The sequence below is a fragment of the Rhinatrema bivittatum genome, chromosome 7 (assembly GCF_901001135.1).
Source record: "Rhinatrema bivittatum chromosome 7, aRhiBiv1.1, whole genome shotgun sequence".
In the NCBI taxonomy this organism is placed as follows: Eukaryota; Metazoa; Chordata; class Amphibia; order Gymnophiona; family Rhinatrematidae; genus Rhinatrema; species Rhinatrema bivittatum.
The window spans coordinates 65091278-65099162 of record NC_042621.1 but is presented as its reverse complement, the minus strand read 5'-3'; positions in this window follow the sequence as shown (position 1 = coordinate 65099162).

The window sequence follows — 7885 nt, the reverse complement described above, 5'->3', positions numbered from 1 at the left end:
CGAAATTATTCAAAAATACTTATAATATTAATATATATTTTTAAAATGCTCATTGTAATCTAAATGAATTTTATAATGGGAACCCACTGAAAGCTGTAGATTCAGCAAACGTGCTCACACAAAAGTAGGGGCTTGGTCTGGAGAGCATTATGTCAGGATTATGCAATCACTCTTTAGCATAGTGATATATTTCATATTAATATTTATTTAATTTATATTCTGCCATTCAGCAGCTCAAGAGTGGATTACATTTGGGTTGCGTAAGTGACGGCAGAAAAAGACCAAATGACCCATCCAGTCCACCTGGTTATTCTGTCCACCCTGATAAGGATGTGTCCCAGCTGCCAGCAACAGTGTGAGCCGCGTGCAAGACGAGACTGCCTGGGATAAGGAGAGCTAGCGTTTCCCAGTTTTACCTGCATAATTGGCATCGAAAAAAAAATGACTCTTGTTGTTTCTGACCCAAAAAGCTAGTGGAGTTCTGCTATCGCGAATGCTTCAAGACGCAACATAAGAGATCATACAGCTCTTTATATGATCACATTATATTCTTAGTTGATATATAACTAATGAATTCAAGAAGATTATTGTAAGCCCCTGAGGCAGCCGTTTTGAAACGGCGAAACTCGGCCAGAGTCGGGCTACCCTTGTGTCTCCACTGCAATAAAGGATTGTTTTAAGACTACAGGCATCTATTTCTTTTCTTTCATCTTGTTGTTTCTGGACTTTCTTTTCTCTTATCTTTTTCTCTCTCTCGTGCTTGCCCCCTGTTTTGCTGTCTTAGATATCTGTCTTCATTTTCCCAGGCAGAGCTGTTAGTCCTGTGTCTTCCTCTTTCTTGTGGAAATTCACAGAAAGGGGAATTCAACATGATGAAGTTGCGTTATTTTTTATTATCTAATAGGAGGGTGTCTGGCGGGATGGTGTTCTTTATGCTGAAGGAGCACACTGATATAAAAAAAATAGGTGGAGAAATTAAGTGCTCATTGACTTTAGACAGGATATTGTATGATAGCTACCTGTGGGAAATAGCAGGGAGGAAGAAATGGCCTGCTATCAGGAAAATTCCTGAGCTATGTAAAATAATAAAAAAACCCACTAAAACCCCCATTGGAAGAAAAAAAAATACAGTTATTGCAGCTCTCTTCGGGATTAGTTGAAGTAGAATGGGTCAAAAAAACCCGTTACGCCCGGTTGCAGATGGCTGCGACCACGCTTACATCCTGCACTATTCTCCAGCCCTCCCCGGGTCTGCTCGCGGCACAGGCCAATCTCTACCGTTGCGTTTCCCATGGCTCCTCATGGCGGCCGAGATGCCGCCCCAAACTACATCATCTCAGGGCACTACTAGGCGCGCACACACGCGCGTCACTGGGCCCTCCTTTGAAGCCCCTTCGGCGGGAACATCGGGGGCGTCCCTACTTGATGATGTCATCGGATCAAGGTAAAGCTCCACCTTTGCCCTCAGCCAGACGACTTGGCAACAAGTTCCATACGTCTCTACTAGCTCCTGTTCCGTGTTCCGGTGGCTACGCAGTTGGACTACCTTGACCTTGGACTTTGTCTGGTACCCGCTCCTCGGGGGCCAGTAGCGCTCTCACAGGGAGCTTGTCCCCTGGCCTCCCCTGCTCCTTGGGCTGGCCCTGCACTTCCTGAAGTCCTACTCTGCAAGGCTCCCCACTCCTCGGGGCAGCCCCGTGGAACACCCTTACCACTTGGGAGTTAATCTAGCGCTTCCCCGCTCCTTGGGGTTGTGCCTACAGGCTGTCTGGACTGTCAGCGCTTCCCTGCTCCTCGGGGGTTGCATCTCTCTACTTCTCTAGAGACTCTCAGCACCGTCCCGCTCCTCAGGAGAGTATCCTTGTGCTTACTGTGACTGTCCGTGCCTCCTCACTCCTCGGGGTTGCGCCTACGTGCTACAAGATTACCTGCACTTCCCCGCTCCTCGGGGCTGTGCTTCGCTATCTACAGAGACTGCAGGTGCTCTCCGCTCCTCGGGGTCTACGTACGTCATCATCGGAGACCTGACTCGGGCTTCCCTGCTCCACGGGTTAGCCTGCGTCACTACAGCCGCACCTTCCTCGCTCCGCAGCTCCGCCCCTCGGGGGGGGGGGGGGATGTCTCTACTATTCCTCCTGTATGCCAATCTCAAGATTCCCGCTCTACGGCCTGCCTGGCGCCTTCCCCTCCGGGGGTCTCAGTCAAGGTATTATCGGCAGCCCGCTTGTCTACTGAGGAATCCCTCCTGATTCCTTGGGACCCCTCCACTCTTATCCAGAACTCCCTGCTGTGCCTGACCTCGCCTCCCATCGGTGTGGGCCTGTGGGGCTCCTCACCACAGGTTGTAACTCATACCACGGGCCAGGGGTCCACCACCCCACAAACCATAACAAAAACACAGGCCACAATCAGCCGAGAAATTCCAGTTAGAGGAAATGCTAACAACATTTCATTATGAATGGATTACAGCAAGGAATCATTCCACAGACTTCATCCTGACAAAAAACCCCTTTGGCTCCCCTGCCTTAGTTATCTCCGAGTCCATGAGAGCACTATCTGCTTTGATTATTCTGACTGATTCACGTAACAAACCTTCACGCTGCTGTTCTTCCTTTCACTTTTGGCACGGAATATCAGCAGAAAATGGGAGGGAGAGGGACCCTTATTTATTTATCTATCTATCTATCTATCTATCGCTGAGGTTTTCTTTTGCTCCTTTGACCTTCCAGCTGAATCATATCCAGCCTTTTATTCAAGCTATGGGGCCATAAGCCCTTCCTTAGAACTGCCTATGGTTTATTTTCCTATTTATATCCCCTCAGCTCATCCCTCGCAGTGACAGTCCTTGGCCAGGGTCCTCAAGCTGTGGCTCCCTCCAGAACCTGGTAAATGCAAATCCTTAGTCTAACCTCTGGGTGTCACCATTGAGCAATGGCTGAGAGACTACCTGAGAGACTACCTCCGTGCTGGCGTTGTGAGCAGCCACCTCTGCAGCATTCCCCAGCCTGCCCAGAAACTGAATCCAGGACTTCCGCATGGCAGTGCCAAGCACTTGGCACCGGGCTGAGCAATGAAATGCTTTGGTACACTTCTTGCATATTTTCATGCCTTGTGCATAACATCAAGGGGGTGATGTGGAATAGCCCACCTGGTATGCAGAGCACGCTGGCACTTCTGGCCCTCGTACACTGCAGCCAGTTTTCTGGAGGAAAATAACCTGCCTTGTTTTCATTTGAAAATTAGCAGTCGCAAAATATGTGCACTAAAAAAATTTCTATGTGCTTTGCGCCTGCAGTTTGTGTGGGTGGCAGGGATGGGTGTGTGGATGTATGTGTGCAAAGTAGTATGTGTACATTTAAAAATGTAACATTAATACACTTAATTCCACCACTGCCCTAAATACCCAGAAACGCCTCTTTCTAGTGTGGTCAAATGTACGTGTATGTGTGCTCTGAAAGGTTTTAGTTGGCCAGAAGTGAGCAATTTTCAGTCACACCATTTTACCTGAGTACCTGCCTTTGGAACTTGGCCTAGGGAGTTAAAATCCTATTTTGGTTAGTATGATGAATTACTGGGCTCATGGAGAGGATTCAGCTCCTGAAAGCACAACACCTGAGAGGTACATCATGTGACTTGGAGCCTTGACAGAACATACATTTCACATTTTTCCTATTCCAGGGGTGAGCAAACTGAGCTACAGTCCCCCTTCCATCCATGCAATCAGTTGGACATCCCCCCTCCCCAAATTTGGTTACATTTCTCATCTATCTTGGATTTCTGGTTTAGTGTTAGTCTCTTGCCAACAAATCAGCTCTTGAACCAGTTGCCAAACAATGAGACAACTATACTGCCAGCCAGTAATTCAGGCACAGATCCCACCGCCCCCACCCCCTGTATCAGATACAAAGACACACATATAGAGAAACACATATTCTCTTTCTCACTCAGACATATACGCAAACTGTCATTCAGATACACATATACACATTCTCAGACATAATGACATTCTCACTGTCTCAGACACACTCTCTCAGAAACAAAGATACACTTACATGCAAATACAGATACACACTGTCTCAGACACACATTCAATGTCTCAGACACACTCTCTCTGACACAGATACTCTCTCAGACACAAAGACGCACACTCTCTCAGATGCACACACTCAGACATATAGGTACATACTCACTTTCACTCTCTCACGCACACACATACTCTCAGACACAAGACCCACACTTCTCACTCTCACTTTCACTCTCTCACAGATGAAAAGACGCACATTCTCACTCTCTGCCAGGAGCAGACTGAGTAGTCACACAGCGGGGGCAGCGCCTGAGGGCCCACAGCACTCTCCCCAGCCTCAGATGGAAGGTTAGGGACCAATAACCCTTACTGCACAGGGCCCCAGATCACTGTAAGTCTGCCCCTGCTCTCTGCCGTTATGCTGCTGCTCCTGTGCTGTCTCATTCAGTGAGCGCTGCATCATTATGCAAAGTTATTGCTTGCTGCCAGCTCTTCCCTAACCTGTGGCAACTCCCTTCCCTTTCCCATTTGCAACCTTTTTCAGCATCCCCCATACTCCAGGAGACTTGTCTGTTTCACAGCCAAAGGCTTCTCTCAGCCCAGTCACATCGGACAGCAGCCTCACTAACATTGCTCCGTCACTTCCTTCTAAGGCATTTCCTCCTGGCTCACTCCCTCTCTGTGACTGTAATGCCTCTTTTTTTCAATGCCTCCCCTCTAACTCAGCACATTCCCATTGAATGTGTGCTACACAGATTCAGCTGCTTTTATCGTGCCCCCCAGCTTTTGCTCTATCTACTCCAGAGGGGGGGGGGGGGGGACGGGGGACGGACCAGAAGTAATTTGTGCTGCTGATTTCCTACAGGGCTTAAAAAAAAAAAGAAAATTAAACCCTGGCCAAGACTGCATGCATCGCTGCTGCAGCCAAGACTGGGGAGAGCTACTGAACTGCAGCAGCACAGCTCCAGATGGAATCCAACTTTTCCACATGGAGCCAGTACAGCCAGGGCTAGTTCTACACTATAATAACAGATTTAACATGATAAAGTTAAAAATATCTCTTAGAACACCATGTATATTATATTTACAATACACTGCTGTGGTGCTAAGCTGAAAACCCTGCAAAAGATAATTGAAACCCATGTGGTATTAGGCTTATTTTAATATGTTTTGGGCGTTGACTTGGCCCTAGGAAAGCCATGAGTAAACTGAATTACAATTACACTATAGTAAACCTCCCATACCAAAACAGCACTAACTGTCAGCACTCAAATAGTAACAATCATACCTATAAAAAGGCAACACTGCAAATATTACATCAGGGTCTAAAAACACCAATACACCTTCTATTAGGAAAACAGAACAAGCCAGGCTCCTATAGATCTCTGCATTGGAACTACATACTACCAGAATACCTTACCTTGGATACACACCAGATCTCATAGACCAACCCTCACCAAATATAGAACAAAGAGACAATAAAGCAGGGGTAGCTAACTCTGGTCCTTGAGAGCCCCAAACAGGCCAGGTTTTCAGCATATCTGTAATGAATATGCATGAGATAGACTTGCTTGCACTGCCTCAATTGTATGCAAATCTATCTCATGCATGTTTATTTTGTATATCTTGAAAGTCTGGCCTGTTTGTGGCTCTTGAAGACAGGAGTTAGTCAACCCTACCATAAAGTATGTGACAGATCCCAAAGTTGGATCCATGTCCTGGAGTATGTTCTGGGAGAGATTTTGGGTGAGGGAGCGCCCAATGAGTCAGTATGGGATAAATGGAGGAAAATGGTTATATATGCAGTATCAGTGAACCACCACTAAAAGGCATAATAAATACTAAGTATAGGTCAATGGGAAGTTTCTAGGTAAAGTTAATGATGGGTACAGTTAGTTTTTCTAAGATGATTAGAGAGCAGATCCTCTGGGAAGAAACGCTCAAGTGAGTATATAATCGTGCTTCAAGATTTGGCTGGAGGACTGACTGAGGAGATTTCACCATAGACTGGGAATAAGGGAGTTGCCAGTCAAGACTGACGAGCCTTTGATTCAGGAGGGGGCCCTTCATGGGCTTTTCCCCTCAAGGGGATAGACCTGAGGCTGAAGAGGAATTCTTCTTACCAGGGAACCCAGCCTAGGTTTGCTCCAAGAAGGGATCAGAAACAGTTGACCCTATCCCAGAAAAGAAGGTAATGGAATAGAGCTCTCGAGGGAGAGTGTACAGGGGAAGTCTGCGAGCACTGCCAGGGAGCAGAGGTACTGTACCTAGAGAAATGGGATACTCTGTTGGCCCACTATTGAGTACCTGATGCAGATGGAAGCTGATGTTGATGTTAGAGAGGAGTTTAAGATTCCCACTGATGGTGGCGGTGGGATATTGTGAGAATGGGATTTGTAAGGTGTTACAGAAATTTGACCAACATATTTCTATCGGAGTACCATGAAAGAATAAATGTGAAGCTTGTTGAGAGTAAAACAATGCTTTGAAGTTTGGCACAATTTGTTGAAATTGTGTAGTTGATTTATGAAAGCTGTATCTCAGTTGTGACATCCTGTGAACACTGATAAATTCAGTAATCTTTTAATACCTTCTACCGTTTTATAAATTGTTGCTTCGCTGGTAACACCAGATATATGTTTGATTATTTTGGAGTTCTACTTGGTGAGGATGTTAATTGTGGTTATTCTGTCTACCCACAACAACCATAGGGATACAGAAGTTCACAGAGGGTAGGCCCCAGGAGTTAGTTTCCTTGGCCCAGATTAAGAAATAGGTATGCACCCACCCATTCTGCCTCTAGTCCCGATCCATTGCACCATCTCCATGACCCACATTGCTGAACCCTAAACCTGAGAGACTGGCACTTGGTACACAATGGTGTTAGACCCTCTCAACATTTTATGTGATCCCCCGATTACAAGTATAAATAGAAATGTCCTGAACTGGAAACTGTAACAAGTCAGATTCCTTATGCAGTGAAACAATGGAAAAACAGAAACATCATAAAACAAAAGACACTGCAATCAAGAAATATAAAATATTGTTCATAATAGTAAAACCATACTAATACAAATAATAAATATTTCAAAATACCTGATGACTAGAACATCCAATAATTAAAAACTCATAAAGTTTTGTAAAAATTTCCCAAACATCAATATTTTGAAACAGCATAAATAACAAATAGCTCCTAATAATTAGAATTAATAGGACAAAAAAAATCCCAAGTCTCCATATCTGGGAACTGTTGCTTCCAGAACCCCTGAGAATTTCATGGTGGGAGGTATGTACAAACTTTCTCCTCTCTCATAATCACACACACACTCACTGACCGACACACATGCTTACCGACTTGCTCATTCAAATGCATACTCAATGACTCAATTATGCATGCTCATTGACTCACACCACTCTTACTCACACATGCGTTCAGAAAATCACACACTCACTCACATGCTCACTGACTCTCACATTTTGTGTCACAAATACATGCTCACTGATTCAATCATATGCTTGAAGCTGAGGAGGGCCAGTGGGAAGAAGAGAGTAGTGGGAGGGATTGAGCCAGTGGTGAGGTAGAGCGACACACTAGGGATGTGCATTCATTTCATTTGTTTAATTCATTTAATATTACATGCTTGTATAGGAAACGAATGAAACAAATAAAATGAATGCACACATCCCTACGACATACCATAGCTAGGAGTCAGTTAGACTGTTACAAAGAGAGATTAAATTAACACTTCCTCAGCAATGGAGAACTTTTGTGACCTTGGTATCATGCTTGACTCAACACTATCAATGAAAGCTCAAATAAACGCTATAGTAAAGTCCTTATTGTATAAGTTACATCTCCTA